At 39.4% G+C, this 23,096-nt stretch overlaps 1 long non-coding RNA gene across 1 annotated transcript in view; it reads left to right on the top strand.

Moving 5' to 3' along the window:
* The window catches only part of LOC120868688, a 43,835-nt gene extending 35,479 nt beyond the window's left edge, over window positions 1–8,356 (top strand). The window contains exon 3 of the long non-coding RNA XR_005722280.1: window positions 8,232–8,356. This is a non-coding gene — a long non-coding RNA (uncharacterized LOC120868688). The remainder of the gene's footprint in view (window positions 1–8,231) is intronic.
* The last annotated feature ends 14,740 nt before the right edge of the window (window positions 8,357–23,096 follow it).

The raw sequence follows: 23,096 nt of genomic DNA, 5'->3' as shown, positions 1-23,096 counted from the left end.
CCAGGGATGTAACCCAGGTCTCCTGTATTTTAGACAGGAAAGATGTCCAGCCTTTTTAATAAATTTTAAAGTGCAAATTAAGATAATAATGAGATAATACTTTACATCTGCTGAATTGACAAAATTAGGAAGTCAAGCAATACCAGGTATTGAAAAGGAGGCAGTAATCAGAAACTCTTACAAATTCTTCTGAGATTTCAAATTGGTAAAACCAACTTGAAAAACTATTAACATTATTTTATAAAATTGAATAATCACATAACTGTACAATTCCATCCCTGATAATATCCTAATGAAATCAATGGCTTGTTCATTGCCTCACTCTTCATAACAGTACAAATGAGAAACAACACAAACATCTACTGACCAGAAAATGCATTAGTAAATTATAGAACATTCTCATAATGCATTATGTTTAAGTGTAAATGTTTTACATGTAGAATGAACTATAGCTACATCAAACAATATGGAAGAATCAAGGTCCATACATAGAGAATGATACTATTTTTTATAACACTCAAAACCAAAAAAAAATAATAATAATGCATCATATTTTTTGGTGATTTGTTCTTGTCATTCAGTCACTAAGATATCTGACTCTTTGTAACCCCATGGGCTATAGCATGCCAGGATCCTCCGTCTTCCACTATCTCCCAGAGTTTGCTCAAATTCATGTCCTTTGAGTCAGTGTTTGGTGATGACAGTATCCAAAACCCAACTCAAGTTATCATCGCAGACCCATGTCAACACAGGGCTTCTCTGAGGAGCAGACAGTTTGAATAGGTGCAACTGAAGAACTGAGGAATAAACTTTTTGTTCTGTGATTTGTCACAGAAGGTCTTCAAAAAGTTCACACATACACACATGCCCTTCCCTGCCCTGCCCTGCCCAGGTCTGACCCAGAGGTGAGGGGCAAGGAAGGAACCCAGAACACTGGAATCTGAATCTGAATTTGTGGGTGGTTCCTCCCTCAGCTGCAGAAGACCTTTTCGTCCTGTAGAATAGGAACTTGCTTTGTATACTATCCAATGTATTCCTGCTCTGTGGCATCTTAGAATAAACTATGGTTTATTGGCTCTTTTGTGTGCTTCCCCAGCGGCTCAAATGGTAAAGGATCTGCCTGCAATGCAGAAGACCTGGGTTCAGTCTCTGGATCAGGAAGATCCCTTGGAGAAGAAAATGGCAACCAACTTCAGCATACTTGCCTGGAGAATTCTGCCGACAGAGGAGCCTGGTGGGCTACAGTCCATGGAGTCACAAAGAGTCAATATTTTCTATTTCAAAAAGCCAAATTTTTGCAAATCAAAAGATCTTACCCTCGGGCTATTTTATCTCCCTCAGTTAGTCAGTCAGTTCAGGAGTTCAATCAAGTCTGACTCTTTGCAACCCCATGGACTACAGCACACCATGCTTCCCTGTCCATCACCAACTCCTGGAGCTTGCTCAAACTCATGTCCATTGAGTCAGTGATGCCAACCAACCTTCTCATTTTCTGTCATCCCCTTCTTCTCTTGCCTTCAATCTTGCCCAGCATCACAGTCTTCCAGTGAGTCAGTTCTTCACATCAGGTGGCCAAAATATTGGAATTTCAGCTTCAGCATCAGTCCTTCCAATGAATATTTCAGGACTTTTTCCTTTAGGATTGGTTTCATATCCTTGTAATCCAAGGGACTCTCAAGAATCTTCTCCAACACCAGTTCAAAAGCATCAGTTCTTCTGTGCTCAGCTTTCTTTATGGTCCAACTCTCACATCTGTACATTACTACTGGAAAAACCATAGCTTTGACTACACGGACTTTATCTCCCTAGGTAATTAAAAAACTATTTTGAAATTCAAAAATCTAGGCAGTGACCTCTTTGTTCTCTGCTGTATCAAATACTCCTCCTTTCCTAGAACAATAAGCCTAGATTCAAGGTATACTCTTAATGGCAATGAGGGTGAGAAAAACATAAACTACTGAAAAATTCAAGAGATATTAAAAATAATATTTTCCTTTGCTTCTTAGCATAGGATTCCCTGCTCTTCAGAACAAGATCCCTTTCTATCATTCCAGTTGCTCTGCCTGATACTTTATCAATGCATTTTGCATTCAAGCTACAACTGATTTCATACTTGTTATTCCTAAGGGCACAGAGCACTTTGATGGCATCATGCCTTTGCACATGTGGTTTCCTTTTGCCTGAAATACTTTCCTTTTAAGCCTGCCTCCTCATTTTATAAGATACACTCCGGAGATTAAGCTATTTTCTGTCAGTGCCAAACCCACCTTTCTCAGGTTAGAGCTGTGCAAACCAGCTTCCTTTTTAGCCATCAGAATTCCTGTTGGTTTCTGTCAATAGGGGGCACTAAAGGGAGACAGGGAGATGGGAAGGCATGAGGAAGTTGAAGGGACTAGTTCCTTCCTATTTGCTTGCTGTTTCTGTAAAGTCACCCAGCAGTGACCTTTATTTTGACAACAGCAGTTGTTTCCATCCCTAGAAGAACCATCTTCATCCTACCTTCCTCAGAAACACCAGCACCAGCCAGCCATATCTCCTCCTCCACGGCCTGGGTCCCACCTGTGCGTAGTATTTCATTCAGATTCTAAATTCTAATAACTCTGATCCCTTTCCTTGGTTTGCTCAGACCTAGGAGGTGGTAGTTGCTTCCTGAAGTTGTTGTCTCTATGAAACCTCAGTGTTCCCTTTTTGCATTTTCAGTTCTCCAAGACCTGACTAACTAATTTCTAATATTAAATTTTCTCTGTTGGAATTCTTAATGTGCTTTTGTTTCCGTGACTGATACTTGTTCTCTGCTAAGTGAAAGGTAGCAGAATATGCCACCTCAAAATATGCCATTTTGACACAAGTATTATTTAGAGCTGAAGGAAACTGAGAAGAAATAGATACAAGAAAAGCCCTGTGCCCTCTCCCTATTTGCCTAAAAGACATAAATTTGTAAAGGTGTTCCCCACTCCCTTCTCTACCAGGAAGAAGTAATTACCCCAGAGATATCTACTTCACAGACCTTACTGGTTAGCCTTTATGTTCCATTAATTCCTCCATATATTTACCTTCCACAATTTACTGCCCTAGAAACTCAAAGTCTTTTCCCTTTGTCTAGTCACTTTTCTAAAAACAAAATCTATTAATTTTTTGGCAAGATGCTATGAAGCACAAGTTCTAAACACCCCTTTGAGTTATTCATCACTGACTGCCCCCATGTATGTGTGCAATGCATGCACTGATAGATTTTTGCTTGTTTTTCTCTTGTTAAGCTGTTCTTTTGTCAGTCTAGTTTGCAGAGTCTCAGCCAATAAATCTTGGATGGGAAGAAGGAAAAGATTTTCCTTCCCTACATAGGACTACCTGGACCATTCATGCACTCCCTCCTCATCAAAGTGTTTGTTTTTGTGCTTCCCCACTACCTTTCAGATGACTCGTTTGAAGTGCTTATCACACTATGTTATAATGACTTTCTTATATGAATGTCCCATTCCTGGGTTAGACTCTCAGAAGTAGAGATTTTTGTCTTATTCATCTTTATGGTACCTGGGCCTGTCACAGTAAATATACACTCAATAACTGGTCCTTGAATTAACAAATGAACAATCAAATGATTGCATGAATACTATAATAGTGATGTATTTTATCCTGCTAAAACTACAATGATATCTCTTCATCTATAGAATAAATCCTAAAGCATCCCTCAATCTGGCCCTTTCCTCTTCAGGTTTATCTCCATCCCACCCTTTTATTTCAGCCGCATTGTATGGCTCTCAGCTCTCAGAACACCCCTCCAGGCCTCCATCCTCACTGTTCTTTTGTTGTCAGAAAAATGGGGTGTGAGAGTATAGTCATGTTCCAGGTCTCCAGTGAATCCCTATCACTGGCCGCCAAGTGAGGATCCTTGGCTTTGCACAGGAAAGAATTCAAAAGCAAGCCATAGTAAAGTGAAAGCTGGTTTTTTTTAGAGAAATACACACTCTAGGAACAGAATGTGGCCCATCTCAGGAGGTGAGAGTGGCCCTGGGAGGTACATATTCCATAGACAGATTGCAGCCCATCTCAAAAGATGAGAGGACCCTGAGGTGAGGGGGTGGTTAGTTTCTGCGGATTGGATAACTTCATAGGCTAAAGTAAAGAGTGGGAGGAGCATTCTAACTACTTTGGAGAAGGGGTGGGGATTCCCAGGGTTTGGGGCACCACCCACTTTTTGGCCTTTCAAGGTCAACCTTGGAACTGTCATGGCATCTGTGGGTATGACATTTAGCATATGCTAATGTATTACAATGAGTGTATAATAAGGCTCAAGGTCTGCTGGGAGTCGAGTCTTTCACCATCTTGGGCCTTGTATATTCTAACTGGTTTTTGTTGTATCCTGTTGTTCTTAATGGTTGTGCATTCTTTTAATGGTCGTGCCCTGCCCCCTTCCTTTCTGTCTCACTTTCTTCCTAAAATGCTTTGTTTATGTCTGACTTCCTTACTACCCTCCCTGCAAGCTATTTGTGGTATTCCTTTATTTTCACTGTCTAGGAGAGTCCTGGGATATAGTAACTACTCAATGTATAATTATTAAATAAGCATTTCCATACTACTGTAGTTTCCATTATAATTTTTGGTCTTTGCACAATACTTTATGTAGGTTATGTGCCACAATTTACTTAATCACTACCTTATTATTGGATATGAAGATTTCTTCCAGGTTCACTATTATAATCAATGTAGTATTTTTTGTGCAAACAGGTTGTTTTCTCATAAAGAGAGTTATTTTTTTTTTTTCCTTTTTCTTACAAGAAGGGTAGAATATGAGTTAGTGGGGAAAAAAGAGGAGTTTCATTTTTCCCAGTTGGTGTCAATGATGGTGGTGGCGCATATGGTAAAGAATCTGCCTGCAATACAAGAGACCAAGTTTGTTCCCTGGGTCAGGAAGATCTCCAGGAGAAGGGAGTGGTTACCTACTCTAGTATGCTTGCCTGGAGAATTCCATGGACAGAGGAGCCTGGTGGGCTAGAGTCAGTGGGGTTTCAAAGAATCAAACACGACTGAGCAACGAACACACTTAGAGGATGTTTGAGAGGGGTCCTCATGTGTTTAGAAGACCAATGAAATAATTTGATTCAAGAGTTAAAATAGTTTCCTCGGTTCAGTTCAGTTCAGTCGCTCAGTCGTGTCCGACTCTTTGCAACCCCATGAACTGCAGCACGCCAGGCCTCCCTGTCCATCACCAACTCCCGGAGTTCACTCAAACTCATGTCCATCGAGTGAGTGATGCCATCCAGCCATCTCATCCTCTGTCGTCTCCTTCTCCTCCTGCCCCCAGTCCCTCCCAGCATCAGAGTCTTTTCCAATGAGTCAGCTCTTCTCATGAGGTGGCCAAAGTACTGGAGCTTCAGCTTTAGCATCATTCCTTCCAAAGAACACCCAGGACTGATCTCCTTTAGAACAGACTGGTTGAATCTCCTTGCAGTCCAAGGCACTCTCAAGAGTCTTATCCAACACCACAGTTCAAAAGCATCAGTTCTTCAGCACTCAGCTTTCTTCACAGTCCAACTCTCACATCCATACATGACCACAGGAAAAACCATAGCCTTGACTAGACAGGCCTTTGTTGGCAAAGTAATGTCTCTGCTTTTGAATATGCTATCTAGGTTGGTCATAACTTTCCTTCCAAGGAGTAAGCATTTTTTAATTTCATGGCTGCAGTCACCATCTGCAGTGATTTTGGAGCCCCCAAAAATAAAGTCTGACACCATGTCCACTGTTTCCCCATCTATTTCCCATGAAGTGATGGGACCAGATGCCATGATCTTCGTTTTCTGAATGTTGAGCTTTAAGCCAGCTTTTTCACTCTCCTCTTTCACTTTCATCAAGAGGCTTTTTAGTTCCTCTTCACTTTCTGCCATAAGGGTGGTGTCATCTGCATATCTGAGGTTATTGATATTTCTCCCAGCAATCTTGATTCCAGCTTGTGCTTCTTCCAGCCCAGTATTTCTCATGATGTACTCTGCATATAAGTTAAATAAACAGGGTGACAAAATACAGCCTTGACGTACTCCTTTTCCTATTTGGAACCAGTCTGTTGTTCCATGTCCAGTTCTAACTGTTGCTTCCTGACCTGCATATAGGTTTCTCAAGAGGCAACTTCCAAATCAAGATACTCACGTCCAAGTATTCTAGACCAAGTATATCTACATACCTGAATCCTCATTGTCTCCAGCTTCTCTTTGAGCACACAGAAGCAGAAAGAAATTAGGTGGCATTTGACCTTAGAAATGGGGTGGTTGGAGTTTGAGGAACAGGATAATATATAATTAGTTAGTCAATAGAAATGAAAATCATCTGAAACCACCCTCTTTGAATCATACCAAAGTTTGATTTCACTCTATTTGGAAACCTCCAAAATATAAAGGAATCTCTTAATACATAAAACAGAAACACTCATGAAAATTTGTCTAAATAGAAGTTCCCTCTATTGAACTCTCTTTTCCTAAATAGTTTTCATTTTGTAATTGGAGATGTGTTTCCAACATAACATGAAGTCTAGCCCACATTCTTTCCTAAGCTGTTTTCTGGCCACTATAGTTTCAAACAGGTTTAGAATTGCCAAGTTAAAGAAGAGAGAGATAGACAGAGGAAAGTGATGCAAGCCTAAAACTGACTTGACTTCTAGCTTTGGGACATAATGCTTCATGGACCTGTGGCCTCATCCATAAATTGAGTAGAAGATCCCCAAAGCCCTTTCTAACTCTGGCTTTCCAAGACCTTAGATGTTTTAGTCCTGATATGTGCAGAGACCTCAGTGAAGCTCAAATTAGCTTTTGTCTTCCCTGAGTTTCAAGAACACAGAGCACAACCCAATTCCCTTGCAGGTGTAAGGCATCTTGCATCCCCCTGTCCAGATTTTTTTTTAAAAAAGGCAAAAAAAGCTCAAAGAATTAACTGTTGTGACACCTCAGGAAATGTGTGTCTACTTTATTCATTATGATTTGTATGTTCTCCTTCCTCCAGATCTTTATGGAACCTGACTTGAACTCATTTTGCATTCTTTGTTGACAGAGAGTCCTGAAATAAATCTCTTACAATCTGCAAAAGACATTGTTGCCCAATTTAGCTGAACCTAATCAGGAGAAATCTAATCGAATTGAATGGCTTTTCCTTGCAATTTATCAAGACTGTTTTTAATTTTATATTGCTATCGTTGTTGTTTTTAGCCCAGAGTTAAAGTATTCACTTTGATTTGGAGAAATCACCCTGGGCCGTACCACATGCCCTGGGCCTACCACATGCCCTGGGCTTTGTTTGCAGATAATGAAAGGACTGCTGTCTTCTCTGCCCCTTCAGGTTTACCCACAATTTGTCAGAAGAAAAGGCATTCATACAGCTCCATGTTTCATTTTTTTTTTCAGTTCCTCCAATTTCCTTTCCAAAAGCACATGCAGCTGTTTATAAAATGCCTCTATTTAGAAGTCCTCTTTAGGAGGCAAAAGGAAATCTTAGGCTTCTTTCAGACAATGTTTTGTGAATGAGGCTGAGAATAAATAATATATTACTGTTTTTAAGGAGAAAATTAATTGCTGCCACCCCTACCAAGAGGGATCAGTATCCTCACCATGGACCTCTGCTTAGGAAAAGTGGCATTAACCAGCCGTCTCATCAGGTTGGAGGCCAGGACTGCCATGCTCCAGTTTAACTAGCTGAGAGGGACTGTTTTCAAGGGGAATGGAGGTCATTAAACAGGGCAGCCCTTATTTGGCTATCTCAGCATTCTGAAGTGATGCTAGACATGGAAAGTGATGAAAATCAAACAGGAATGTTCAATAAGGGCAACTGGTCACTGTTAGGAAAGCAGATTTCCCCTGTACTATTCCTCTTTGTTTGAATTCAAGCAGTGAACATTGCAAAGTCCAACTAATGTGATAAATGATCCAGTAAGTCATGATACAGTGCAATATATATATTTTAAATACAAGCCAGAATTTGTCATTTAGTTTGAATGTTGTTTAAAATTAGAACTATTCTTTTGTCACAATTATAGCTTCAGTTTACTAAAAGGCAGTATTTCAGTTCCTTGTCTTCATAAGCAAGCAATTGCATATTCAGGAGTCAACAAATTCTTATTGAACACCTACTGTGTGCTAGTCTGATTCTGATTCAGAACCTTGATTCTTGTCCCATTCACCACATTATTTTTAATGCAAAAATTAAAACTAATATGTTATACTTTAAGGTCTTTTCCTGATTTTCTGTAGGCTGGCAGAGAGAAAATTGTCCAGGCAACTTCTACTACTACTGAGATCTGAAAATACAGTCCTAAAAAGAAAAACAGTTCACTGCCCATGTGGAGGTGTCTTTCTTTCTCCAGAGAGAAGCAGATGGGTAAGTAAATAATTGAAAAATAATTATAAATAATTGTAAATTTTCAGTAATTAAAAAAAACTAAAACAGGAGCTTTTGATAGAGACTGGCAAAGTAAGGGATAACTCCTCTAAGGTGATTGTGGAAGACTCATTCAGGAGTTCTCGTATGATCTTGGGCTTCCCTGATGGCTCAGTGGTAAAAGAATCTGCTTACAGTGCAGGAGATGTGTGTAGGAGATGCAGGTTCAATCCCTGGGTCAGGAAGATCCCCTGGAGAAGGAAATGGCAACCCACTCCAGTATTCTTGCCTGGGAAGTCCCATGGACAGAGGAACCTGGCAGGCTACAGTCCATGGGGTCACAAAAGAGTCAGACACAACTTAGCAATTAAACAGCAACAACATACGATCTTAGACCTGAATTATGAGGAAGGCCCCAGCCATGGAAAATTTGGAGGAAGAACCTGGGGAGCATTCAGGGTAACCTTGGTGTAGTCAAGGAATAAGAAGGATAAGTTGCTTGCAGGGCTATGAGTTAAAAGAGATCTATGAGATGAGGTCATAGAGGTGGGAAGGGGCTGGATAATACAAGTCCTGTCAGTTCAGTTCAGTTCAGTCGCTCAGTCGTGTTTGACTCTGCGATCCCAAGAATCACAGCACGCCAGGCCTCCCTGTCCATCACCAACTCCCGGAGTTCACTCAGACTCGCGTCCATTGAGTCAGTGAGGCCATCCAGCCATCTCATCCTCTGTCGTCTCCTTCTCCTCCTGCCCCCAATCCCTCCTAGCATCAGAGTGTTTTCCAATGAGTCAACTCTTCTCATGAGGTGGCCAAAGTACTGGAGTTTCAGCTTTAGCATCATTCCTTCCAAAGAAATCCCAGGGTTGATCTCCTTCAGAATGAACTGGTTGGATCTCCTGTAAACTACGGTAAAGTACAACTGGATAACTTTGAAAGACTGCAGGGTATCGATATTATCTGTGCTTTAAATTTATCATTCTGGCCGATTTATGGAAAACAGGTGGAAGCAAGAATGCCAGCTTAAAGTAATTGTGATAAGCAATTAGTAGCTTAATATTGTCAGAGAAAGGAAATAGAGTGGATGGATTTGAGATGTTTTAGAAGCAGAACCTCTAAACTTGCTGAATAATTAGATATGGAGGTGAGGAAAAGGTAGGAAACCAGGAAAAATGTTAAGGTTTGAATAACAGAGAATGACAGTGTCATGAGATGGAGAATTGAATTCACGGAGGAAAAGATTTGATGTGAAGGTAGGAATGGAGAATTCTTTGCACCTTGTTACATGGGAGATTTCTTTTGGACATCTGACTGGAGATACGAAGACTGGAGAAATAAAGTAGGTACAATTGGTTTGTAAAAGATGATGTAAAACTATGGGAGGAGAGAAAAGTAGGAAGCCCAGGACTGGGCCATGAGGCACTCCAACATTAGAAGTTCAGGACAGAGTGACAAGGAAATAAGCATAGTACTTAATATACTATAAATGGAGGCCAAATGCTGGATATAAAATGCATTAGAGGAAGAATCAAAGGTGTCATAAACATGCTGAAAACTGCAACACTCGGGCATGTTAACTTCCTGCTGTGGTGAAAATAAAGATGAACTTCATTTCATCTGAGTTAGCAAATATCATGGAAAAATACATGATCTTTATTCCATGAGGGTATTTATAACACGTGACTGTCTCTGCATCACTGCCACCCTTGTAAACAGTTCTTCAGGTCCCGTGATTTGTCTCAGATAGGGGTACTCTGTGTCCTGGGATGAATTTGGGGAAAGCTATAGCACACCTGTGTTTATTCATGATTTGGAGAGTCCTGTTTGGTAATACTGAGTCATTTCCCCAATGCTTCAAGAAATTAGATAGGGTGGGAATCGTACTTATATGTGTAAAATCTCTGGATTAGTTCTACAGGAGTGATGGTCCAGTCTAGTCAGTTCTTAGAAACCAAACCCTTCAAGTCTTCTACAGGGACAGCTCTCAAGTTAATATGAAACATGAGGCATGCCTACGCTAATCAAGACAGAGTCCAGTGGCCCAGGCAGTGACCAGGGGCTTTGGAACCAGCTCTGCCATTTTCTGGCTACGTGTCCTAAGACAAGTTACCCAAGTTCTCCAAGTCTCAGTTTCCTCATCTATTAATGATGACGATACTTCACAAGCTTGCTATGAGTTTTAATGAGATACCATGTGCTGAGTGACTAACCCTGTGCCTCGATGAGTTGCTAGGAGATCCTCAAAAAATCTTGGTCTCGTCTCTCTTCATTCCAGTAACACACTCTAACCCACTAAAACCCCAGGTAATTCTGATTCTGGCCCCATTCACTACATTACTTTTTGAATGTAAAAATTAAAACTAAAATGTTATACTCATAGGTCACTTCCTGAATCAGTGATCCTTTTTGTGAGCTGGCAGAGAGGAAATTGTCTAGGCAACTTCTACTGCTGTTACAGTATGAGAGAAATTCTCACTCAGGGAGCAGCACTGTTTCTCAGCCTGGTTAATTTCCTCATCATTGGGACAGTGCTGAAACTTCCTATTTAAATTCTAGAATTTGAATTTAGTATCTAAACCCAGTAATAACAGAAAAACTTCCGAGCAACTGCTTGCCAGATTTCTGTATGGTACACGGTTCAATAAATCTGTCATAGAACCATTGCCATTTTTTCTCATTTGTTAATTCAACTAGTATATACAAAGGCCCTACTAGGTGCCCAACACAAGGTAGACATGGGAGTGACCGTGATAAGTAAGGTGGACACAGTCCCTGCACTCACTCTTGCACAGGCCAAGGTTAAACAGCCCGTTCCACTGGCAGAGAAGTGATGTCCCTCCCCTGCTCCATTCACAAGAGGTCATTCACTTACTTGCAAATGCAACTTGTTTAAGATTCCTGGAATTGTTGGGAAATAGGAACTAAAGGTTATTGCCATCTTTTCCCAGACAGCTTTCTCTTTAATTGAGGAATAGGATCTACTTCTTTGTGTGTATATTTTTAATTATAAAAATAGCACATGCTTGCTTTAAAACGTGTTAATTTCCCCTAAAGTGGGAAGCTTCTTCTCCTTGCCAGAAGAGAAGCAATTAGAATTTGGTATCTACACTTCTCAGACTTTTTTCTAAGAAGATACAAATGCATATCTGTGTATACCCACTCCCATGTCCCATAGATACCCAATGTTTTGTCTGCTTTGTTTTTAACAAATATCATACTGTTCTGTAACTTGACTTTTTTTTACTTAGCAGTGTGTCATGGACATATTTCAGCATATTAATCTAACTGCATTTTTAGTGTGCTACACAATAGTTATAGAATTAATCAATCATACTTGTTTTTTAACCACCTTCTATCGCTAGAACTTCTAGTTGTTTCCAATTTCTTGATATTAGAGACAATTATTTGGTAAATGTTCTTGTACATATATGTTTTCTCATTTGTATGGCTTATCTGGACTAGAATCCTTTAAGTGAAATTGCTAGGTCAAAGGAGTTGTGCCTTTTCAACTTTGAAAATGTAAAATTGCCTTCAAGAAAGATGACACCCAATTTAGTTTCCTGTCAACACCATGTGAAAATACTCACTTCCTCCCTCTCTGAATATTACCATTCTTAAGTTTCCCAGTCTGATGGGAAAAATGGAATTACATTCTAATTTGCAAACTTCTGTTTTCTACTCTGACATGTAAAAAGCTTGGAAAACACCATTTTCTTACAAGGAAAATCTGGACAAGCTGAAAGTCAATGACTTTTCTTAGATCCATCACAGAATTTAAGTTTCAAGGTAAACCACACCCTTGAAATCTGGAGAGACAGGTGCATCCAGAGAGAGACAACAGAAGTCAGTGGACCAATAAGGGTGTGACCACTTAATTTAACTAGTAATTGTGATGAATTGCTGGAGGCAGAGTATGGACTAGTGTGACTGAGAAACACCTGGGGCCCCAATCGTCAGAGGGCCCCCCAGTTTTGAAGTGTTTCTTCCTCTAGGAACCCCACCACATTCTTATGGTGAGGATCTGAGAAAAACCTCCTCCTCCCCCCTGGGATAGGAAGGTAGAGGGAGGAGATGGGAAGAATAGCAAAGATATAACCCTCCTGGATCCTTCTCCATAGTAAAGTCTCACTCTCCAGGGACAATACTGAAACTGTATCCCACTTGGAGATGGGCACTTCCACCATAGCCAGCCCCTAGCCTTCCTGTCTCAACTAAAACAACCTCCCAAAATATAGTTAATAGGACACTGGGAGTGGAGTATGGGAGAAAGTCCTATACTTGGTGAAGAGGGAGTGAAACACTTTTAAGACTCAGGCCTGCCAAAGATGAACTTAATCAGTTTATAAAAACTTCCCTTCCCCTATACCTGACTGCCATTCCAATAAGCCTTCAGTGGATTACAGCTGAAAGATCTGCAAAGTCCCATGGCTTTCTGAGTGGAAGTACAAAGGGAAGCCTGAAGCCAAGAGAGCATAGAAAAATAAGAACACCAGAGGAATTTGAAGCCTGTGGAACTTTTACAACAAACATGAAACATAGTCCAGCTCCAAGCCAGATTAACATAAATCCTTACTCTAAAAGCCTAATTACCTCACTACCTACTACAACATATCAGGTTTTCAACCAAAAAAATTACAAGGCATACTAAAAGACAAGAAAAAAACAGTCTGAAGACACAACGCAAGCCCCAGAACCAGATTCAGATATAATACAGATGTTGGAATTATCAGACAAGGAATTAAAGTAACTATAATTAATATGTTAAAAGCACTAATAAAATGAAATATAAAATCAGTAACATCAGCAGAAAGATGGAAACTGTAAGAATCAGAAGGAAGTACTAGAAATGAAAAACTGTAATGGAGATGAAGACTTTCTTCAGTAGGCTCATCTGCTGGATGCAGTGAGGAAAAAGAATGAATTTGAAGTAGCCCAATAGAAACTTCAAAAATAGAAACTCAAAGAGAAAAAAGAATCTTTAAAAAAAATAACATTCAAAAATACAGAGTAAAGTAAGTCAGAAAGAGAAAGACAGATGTTGTATATTAATGCATGCATATGGAATCTAGAAAGATGGTACTGATAAACCTTTTTGCAGGGTAGCAATGGGCTTCCCTCATAGCTCAGTTGGTAAAGAATCCGTCTGCAATGCAGGAGATCCCAGTTCAATTCCTGGGTTGAGAAGATCTGCTGGAGAGGGGATAAGCTACCCACTCCATTATTCTCGAGCTTCCCTTGTGGCTCAGCTGGTAAAGAATCCACCTGCAATGGGGGAGATCTGGATTCAGTCCCGGGGTTGGGAAGATTCCCCTGGAGAAGGGAAAGGCTACCCACTCCAGTATTCTGGCCTGGAGAATTCCAGGAACTGTACAGTCCATGGGATCACAAAGAGTTGGACATGACTGAGCAACTTCCACTTTCACTTGAGACTCAGATGTAGACAACAGATTTGTGGACACTAGGGGAAGAAGGTGGGACAAATTGAGAGAATAGCATGGAAACATACATTCAGTCAGTTCAGTCACTCAGTCATGTCCGACTCTTTGTGACCCCATGGACTGCAGCATGCCAGGCCTCCCTGACCATCACCAATTCCCAGAGCTTACTCAAACTTATGTCCATTGAGTCAGTGATGCCATCCAACCATCTCATCCTCTGCTGTCCACTTCTCCTTCTGCCTTCAATCTTTCCCAGCATCAGGGTCTTTTCCAGTGAGTCAGTTCTTCGCATCAGGTGGCCAGAGTATTGGAGTTTCAGCTTCAGCATCAGTCCTTCCAATGAACATTCAGGACTGATTTCCTTTAGGATGGACTGGTTGGTTCTCCTTGCAGTCCAAGGGACTCTCAAGAGCCTTCTCCAACACCACAGTTCAAAAGCATCAATTCTTCTGCACTCAGCTTTCTTTATAGTCCAACTCTCACATCCATATACAACTACATATACATTACCATGTGTAAAATAGATGGCAAGTGGGAATTTGTTGTGTGACATGGGCTTCCCAGGTGGTGCTAGTTTTAAAGAACCCACCTGTCAGTGCAGGAGACATAAGAAATGTGGGTTTGATCCCTGGGTCAGGAAGTTCCCCTAGAGGAGGGCATGGTAACTGATTCCAGTATTCTTGCCTAGGGAATCGCATGGACAGAGGAACCTGGTGGGCTACAGTCATGGAGTTGCAAAGAGTTGGACATGACTGAAGTGACTTACACACACAGACCCACACACACAGGGGCCTCAAACCAGTGCTCTGTGACAACCTAGAGGGGTGGGATGAGGGGGAGATGGGAGAAGGAAGGAGGGGATATATGTATAACTTGGCTCATTCATGTTGATACATGGCAGAGGCCAACAAAATATTGTAAAGCAATTATCCCCCAATAAAAAAGGAAAGAAAAAAAAATGGCGAGACAGTATCAAAAGGGCCAACATGTGTGTGATTGGAATGCTGGAAGGAGAAGGGAACAGAGCATAAAAACGATTTGAAATAATAATGTCTGAGAATTTTCCAAAATCAGTTATAGATAGCAACCCTCTACAGATACCAAACAAGATAAAAGAAAAATTCAAAACCTAGGCATTTTGTTTCTCATCTCTTTTATTACAAGTGAAGCTTGGAATCCTGACAATTTGTCTTTTTTCTGTTAATTAACTGCTCATATTGTTTGACTATTATAGATTTACAGGAATATTTTTTATATTATGTGTAGTAATCCTTTGTTATGTACATGCCAGATATTTCTCCCGTAACTTTGTCTATGAAGTCTTTAACCATACCCCAATATTGAAAATATGTTTGATCAATTTTGTCAACCTTTTTTCCTTAATTTCTAGTTTTTATATGCTTAGAGATGCTCTTTAACATCCCCAAATTATAAAAAAAAAAACCACTTCTTTTTTTCTTTGAATACTTTTTTATATTCAGTGCATAGCTCTCTAATGTATATGGAATTCATTATTGCATGTATTATGAGGTAAAGATATACTTTACTATTTTCTAGTTGAATAGCAGTTTTCTAATATCAATTACCAAATAGTCTATTTTTCCCTCCATTAAAATGCCACCTTTATTATTAAAAGATATATATTGAAAGTTCTATCCTTCATCTACCTATTTATGACAAACTATTTGGACCTTCAATTCCATTTTAGGGAACTACTGATTTATTTCCATGCTAAAAATCACTTTTTATAATTACTATAGCTTTATATTATACTTAAATGCTGTATTTGGTTGAGGCATGTCAGTCATTTTTCCTTGTTCTGCTTTTTCAGCTCTCTTTGCTATTTTTACCCATTTGCCATTTAGAATGAGCATGCCATTTAATATTTTTTAATAAAAAAAATTATTTGGCTGTGCTGGGTCTCAGTTGCAGCACGTGAGATCTTCAATCTGTGTTGGGGCATGCAGGATCTTTAGTTGTGGCATGTGAACTCTTAGTTGCAGCATGTGAGACCTAGTTCCTTGACTAGGAATCAAATCAAGGAATCCCTGCATTCAGAGCATAGAGTCTTAGCCACTGGACCATCAGGGAAGCTCCATTTCATTTTAAATAATGCTAGTGGAATTTTGATTGGAGTTGATTAAATTTAGATATTAATTTAGGAAAAAATCAACAGCTTTATAATCTTGAGTCTCTCCATCCAATAACATGGGCATTTCTGCCATTATTCTGCTCTTTCTTTATATCCTCTTGGGTAAAGTTTTATAGTTTTCTTCATATGGGTCTTGTATACTTCTTGTACTGCTATTGTAATTGCAATTCTTCTAATTATAGTAAAGCTTTTTGTTTTTTGTATATTAATATAATATCCGGTCACATTAGTAAATTTTAACTCTTGTTAGTTCTAACTTTTTTCCAATTAATTATCTTGGATTTCCTAAGTAGCTTTGTATAATTACAAATGACAACTTTTCTTTTTATTTCTACCACTTACTTCTATTAATAATGTCTTTTTTCTTACCTTATTATAATTACCCAACACATTATTAACTAGTAATAATTATATGTACTCTTTCAAAAATTAACGGGGTTGCTTCTAATATTTCACTATTATGGATAATATTTATTGTTTCTGATATCAAATAAAAAGTTTTCCTTCTAGTTTTGTCTTGCTAATAATTTTCAAAAGGTACAGGCATTCATTTTTGATATATGTTGATGCATCTATTAAGATGATCATGTGGATTTTTTCTTTTAACCTATATATGTAATCGATTAATTTAACAGATTTCCTAACATTTATTAAATTAATTTTTGCATTCTTATATTAACACTAGTTGGTTACAGTATTTTATTTCTGCAATGCATTTTGATTTGCTATTATTTTAAGATTTTTTTATATTTTATACTTGAGTTGTGTTGATGTAGTCATTTCTTTTTCTTCTTTCTTTATTTTTTTAAATTGAAGTGTAGTTGACTTACAATGTTGGGTTAGTTTCAAGTGTACAGCAAAGTGATTCAGTTATATATATATATATTCCCTATATATTATATATTCTATATATTTAATATATTCCATTTCAGATTCATTTCTCTTATAGGTTATTACAAAATACTGAGTATAGTTCTCTGTGCTATACAGTAGGTCTTTGTTGGTTATCTATTTTATATTATAGTAGTTAGTTTACTTTAATCCCAAATTCCTAATTTATCCCTCCTCCATCTTCTTTGGTAATCATAAATCTGTTTTCTATGTCTGTGGATCTATTTCTGTTTCATATATAAGTTCATATGTATAATTTTTTTAGATTCCACATATAAGCAATATTGTGATATTTATCTTTGTCTGGCTTACTTCACTTCATATAATTTCTAGGTCCATCTATGTTGCTGCAAATGACATTATTTCAATCTTTTTTTCCTATTTCATTCTTTCATTATGATCACGAGAATAATATTCCTTTGTCTATATTACCACATCTTCTTTATCTATTCCTCTGTCAATGTACATTTGGCTATTTACAATAGCTTGCATGTCTTGGCTATTGTAAATAGTGCTGCAGTGAATATTGGGGTACATGTATGTTTTTGAATTATGGTTTTCTCCAGATAAGTGCCTAGTAGTGTGATTGTAGGATCATACTTTGAGTTTTACTTGTAGGTCTACTTTTAGCTTTTTAAGGAACTGCAATACTGTTCTGCATAGTGACTGTGCCAATTTACAGTCCCACCAAGAGTTCAGGAGGGTTCCTTTTTCTCCACACCCTCTTCAGCATTTGTTATTTGTAGACTTTTTGATGATTGGAATTCTGGCTGGTGTGAGGTGATACCTCACTCTTTCTTTTTTTTTTTTAACTGGTATGTGTTTTGTGCTAAGCTTAAATATCAGCGTTATATTGTCCTTATTCATTAGATGGGATGTTTTCTTTCTTTGTCTTTGCTCTATAACAATTTAAATAACTAAGGAATTATCTGTTCCTTGAGGAAATAGACTCTCAGAAACTGGTATACTTATTATATATACTTATACCAGTATATACTTATACCAGTTTTAGGAGAAGGCAATGGCACCCCACTCCAGTACTCTTGCCTGGAAAATCCTATGGACCGAGGAGCCTGGTAGGCTACAGTCCATGGGGTCGCTAAGAGTCAGACACGACTGAGCGACTTCACTTTCACCTTTCACTTTCATGCACTGGAGAAGGAAATGGCAACCCACTCCAATGTTCTTGCCTGGAGAATCCCAGGGACAGGGGAGCCTGGTGGGCTGCCATCTATGGGGTCGCACAGAGTTGGACATGACTGAAGTGACTTAGCAGCAGTAGCAGCAGCATACCAGTTTTATCTTGTATAACTTTCAAGACTTTCTCACTGTTCTCCCTGTTCTGAGTCTGCTAATGGTACCCTTTCCAGTTTCTTAGTTCTGCTGTTGATTATTCTGACTTTTCATATCTCTTGTGTCATTTCAATGAAATTTTGGGTAGGGTATTTAGTCAAATGTCTTGAAAGACTTTCCATCTTTTTGTATACTCTCAAATAGATCAAATAATATAGAAATTACCATATCCTGAAGGCTTGCTAGAACTTGCCAGTGAACCACCTGAACCTGGGCCACCTCTTCATCTATGATTTATTCCAGTGTACTTCTTCCAGAACTCATAAAAGTCAGTCTGTCTGCAGGACTTGGGATTCACCTTTGGACATTGTCATTCAGGAGGACCCACTTGGTCTCACATATTCTACCCTTGGGAAAAAGTTTTGTTTTGTTCCTATTACAGCAAACCCAGCCATAGCTTCTTATGTATCTAGAATGGCAAAATCAGTCAGCTATTTTTCTATCTTCAGTGTTCCCTCTTGGTTCCACACTGCATTTTTAACCAATATAAACATAATACGAAGTGAGTGTAATTTTTTAAAATATATCAAATATTTTAAGTGAGTATTGTCCTGATAAGTTAGATTACCAGACATACAAGCTGCACAGTTAGTCACTGGTAGCTCTTGAAAGCAGAGAAGGCAATGGCACCCCACTCCAGTACTCTTGCCTGGAAAATCCCTTGATGAAGGAGCCTGGAAGGCTGCAGTCCATGGGGTTGCTAAAAGTCGGACACAACTGAGCGATTTCACTTTCACCTTTCACTTTCATGCACTGGAGAAGGAAGTGGCAACCCACTCCAGTGTTCTTGCCTGGAGAATCCCAGGGACAGGGGAGCCTGGTGGGCTGCCATCTATGGGGTCACATAGAGTCGGACATCTCTTGAAAGGAGGTTGGTGAGTCCATCCATAAGTTTGATGTGTCCTCATCATGTGTTTGAATATCTGACCATTAAGTCTCGCATTCCCTTGGAAGGAACAAGCTGGAAGATTTTCTGCAGTGAAAGAGTTAATGGATTCCATCAGTTCAGTTCAGTTCAGTCACTCAGTCGTGTCCGACTCTTTGTGACCCCATGAATCACAGCACCAACTCAAAGATGAGTAATCTGTTAAGCACATGAGGGGTTGAGAGTAAGACATCCAAAAATCAGCAATAATATAAGAAGAAAACCACCACCAGAAATCAGGCTTACAGTACAATTTTTTTTTTTACTATAAGACTTATTTTATGCTGCAAATTCCTACATGTCCTCATTAAATGGATATATGTTTGTCACTGGGAAAACAATATGACTTTACAGAGAATGATGAAAGCTTAGTCTTGAGAAGGATGAATCATGAAAAACAAAAATGATTAAAAAAGCATCCAGAAGGGTTTCATTCACCAAGAACTGAATCTTTCACAAGATTTAACTTTCACACTTGAGCAATTTGTATAATTGCTACAATTGCCACCAGGTCCTCATGCAAATCTTCTGATTTTCCTAAATGAGAATTGCTAGCAGTTGCTTGTAGTCATGTGCTGCTGCGTGACTTACCCAGTCTCAGCCCCATACTCAAAAAGGACCATAAGCCTGTTAGCATCTTTCCCCAGGTTCAGAGAGTTTCAGGAATCTTTGAAGTTGATGGTGCAATGGAGCAAAGCTTTCTGTTCAAAGGGCAGCATCTTCCAAAGCAAGCTGATTAAGCCTCATACCAAGCACACCCTTTCCTTGTTGCTGAATTGAGCTCCATTCCTTCTCCCCACCATATTTGGGAAGATGCCATTTGGAGAGTGGGGGGAATTTTCCCAAATAACTCCCCACAGAGTTCCATCTCCTACAGCAATTTTAATGACTGAGCATTAAGAGCCAAAGTCTAAACTGTGCCCAGGAGTTCATGAAAGCTGCTGAATGTGCCTGCTTAGGGAACACGGCAGGGGATTTTCTGTCTTAAGTAGCAAGGCACGCCATGCAGCTGGAATCAGAAGCAGGCCCTGAAATGTTCACAGCGTGTTGCAACTGAATGTTTTCTCTCTTCTTCAGAAGATAAACTCTCTTCCTCAGAAGTTTTGATTTGTTTTCTCTGAATTTCAAAAAATTATACAGGGAGGAGAGACAAGCTAGCAATTCCATAATGTCTCTTATATGGGATCCACTTTCTAACAGTCTGTTGTGTTTGCAAAGCTTTACTCTGCTGTATCACAAGGCATGGAGATGAGTCTGTGAAAATCTCTGAGGTGGAGTGATGGGGATGGGACAAAGAGGAAATAACCTTATATCAAATCTTAACTTGGGCCCAGAAACTGTGCCTGCACCAGTCCAAAACAGCAGAGAATACCATCTTTTTTTTAATTTTAATCTTTAAATTTCTGTTCCTTTTTCTTTTTAACCAAACCACAAAGAACCACAACCTTTCCCAAATGAATCACAGAAAATCCACAGTTCTCAGCATTTATTTTTAAATAACACATGTAGTCATAAATAGCTTATATAAATCTAAAAATTCAGGTATTTTCTATCCTTAATTCCAAGAAAATGTTAAGAGCTATTTATTTTTGAAGATCAGCATTATTTTGGTGACCACCTTTGAGGGTTTTCCTTTACTGGTGAAAGACAGTGATTCATCTTGCTCTCACTAAGGCAAACCCAAGACAAGCTTGCTGATTCTTTAAGAGGTAGAGACAGGGGCACTTGTTAGCAAACACTCTTCCTTGTCAGAGGCTAATTATTTTTTATGTGTGGATTTTATCAAATACCTTCCAAAGAAACTGCAATGTCTTTCCCGACTTTTTTTCTTTGCAAGAGTCTCTTTCTAAGAGCACATGCAGTCCTAGGTAATTGTTTCTCATTTGTGTAAGAGTCACTGTCTTTTCGTATTTGCTTGTCTGTTGATTTCCATAGAAATCACACTTGCCCTTCTGTGAGGAGTACAGGAGTCAAGGCTCTGATGTGACCTCTGATCGTGAGAGCAGGTCCGCACAGATGTGATGCAGTTTCCCAGCTCTGAAACACGTGTGAGCACACAGAACTCTCTTTACTTTTCAGTCTCAGAATCAGTGGGTTTATTGGGCTGGTGCTGACATAAAAAATGAAATGAAACATCTGAGTGTAACAGCTGCACAAAATTTGGAGTCATGTAAACTGGTCTGACATCACACATTCTGCATGTGAGTTCCATGAGTATTCTCCATATGGTGCTAATACAATAACATGCCTACAAAGTCCCTGTGGTTTATGGCATGACGAGTTCCAGAGCTGAGGAAATAAAGCCAGGAAGCCCACACCATTTGCTGAATGGAGCTGGTGTTGGGTAATGTCTCAGACTCACTGAACTCAGAGTCACTAGGAACAAGAAGCCACGTTGGACACCGTACCAGCAGCAAGTTTTATGCTGGTGACTCTAGTTCCCTCTCCTCAGAAGGAGTAGGAGAGAAGTCTCACAATGCTTTTTGCCTTACTCCATAGGAAAATAGATGTAGGAGTGTAAAGGAATTGCCAAAGACAACCTACTTCTTCCTGGCAGTCAGGAAAAGGCAGGTAGAAAGAGAGAAAGAGAACATATTAATAACAGCTCAACAGAAGTCTTGGCAAGATTCAGCAATCCTTTGCTGAAAGGCTGGAGTCCTGCCCAGGGCACACAGTGGCATTGATCAGATCAGTGACACCCCACACTGACCCACAGCTATAAACAAAAGCTGCACGTGTTCCCTTTCTTCTGCTCAAGGTGGGTGGGGTAGGAGTAGGAGAGTACAGGCATTTGCCTAGTAGTTCGTGTTCCTCTGACAGGCTATACATGTGGCCTAGAAAAAATTCTGTTCTTACTTAATTTTTAAAAATGACTCAAAGACACCTGTTTATCTGTTGGCTAATTAACCTGACAGAGGATGACTTACAGAAAATATTTAGTGGCAGCTTGGCTTTCCCTCTTCACTCAGCGTAATGCTGGATTGCTTCCCTTACCATCAGTTTCCAGGCTCAGAAAATCCACACTGCAAGTTCAGCATTGTAAACAGATTTCTCTGATAGACGTTCAAGGTCAGTGAACTTATTGAATGCAGCACCTATTTGCATGAGAGAATTCATAAGTGAATATATCAGGTCGGGGTCCATCATATTTTAGGGCAGCACCTATTGGCTGTATGTGACAGTGCATTCTAGCTCTGTTGGACACTAAATACACAGAGGCAGAGAGAGATCTCCCAGACTGGATTTCAAGAGTTGCAAGTGTAGAGACAGAGAATCTTTGAACCCAAGTGAGGATTTTCATGGTCTGAGAAATGGAAAGGGAAAAATAAAAGGTGTTTAAATAGGAGATTTTAAATAGGACAATAATTTTTCCTTTAAATAGGAGAAATCTCAGATCAGGAGAGTAATGAACATTCTCAGAATGTTATAAAGCATTTCAAAATACATAAAAATCACTTCCTAGCAAATTTTTTTCCTCCCGTGAAAGATATCTTTAGTCATCTTACATCATTAGCAGAACAGAATTATATTAATAGAAAATCACTTCATAGACAATTTTACTAAAATTTATTCACTCCTGTAAAATTGGAAGCACCTGTGACTTTGACACAAAATGTAAGATAAAGTTCAGTTCAGTAAGAACTGTGAGATAAAAGGTGGGCATAATACCAGAATCCGGAGAAGGCAATGGCACCCCACTTCAGTACTCTTACCTGGAAAATCCCGTGGACAAGAGGAGCCTGGTGGGCTGCCGTCTATGGGGTCACACAGAGTCGGACATGACTGAAGCGACTTAGCAGCAGCAGCAGCAGCAGCAGCAGCAATATCAGAATCATTGTATAGTACATTGTAAGGTCAGTTGTAAAAGTCTCCTTTACTTTGACCATCTATGCCATGGCTTTCCTCTATCAGAATGGGCAATGTAAAGATGATTGTCAAAGCAAAATAAATAGGTTTATAATGAATTCTGGTCTAATCTCCC

This window comes from Oryx dammah, unplaced genomic scaffold (genome assembly GCF_014754425.2).
Source record: "Oryx dammah isolate SB20612 unplaced genomic scaffold, SCBI_Odam_1.1 HiC_scaffold_2, whole genome shotgun sequence".
NCBI lineage: Eukaryota > Metazoa > Chordata > Mammalia > Artiodactyla > Bovidae > Oryx > Oryx dammah.
This window is presented reverse-complemented; position numbering and strand designations above follow the sequence as displayed.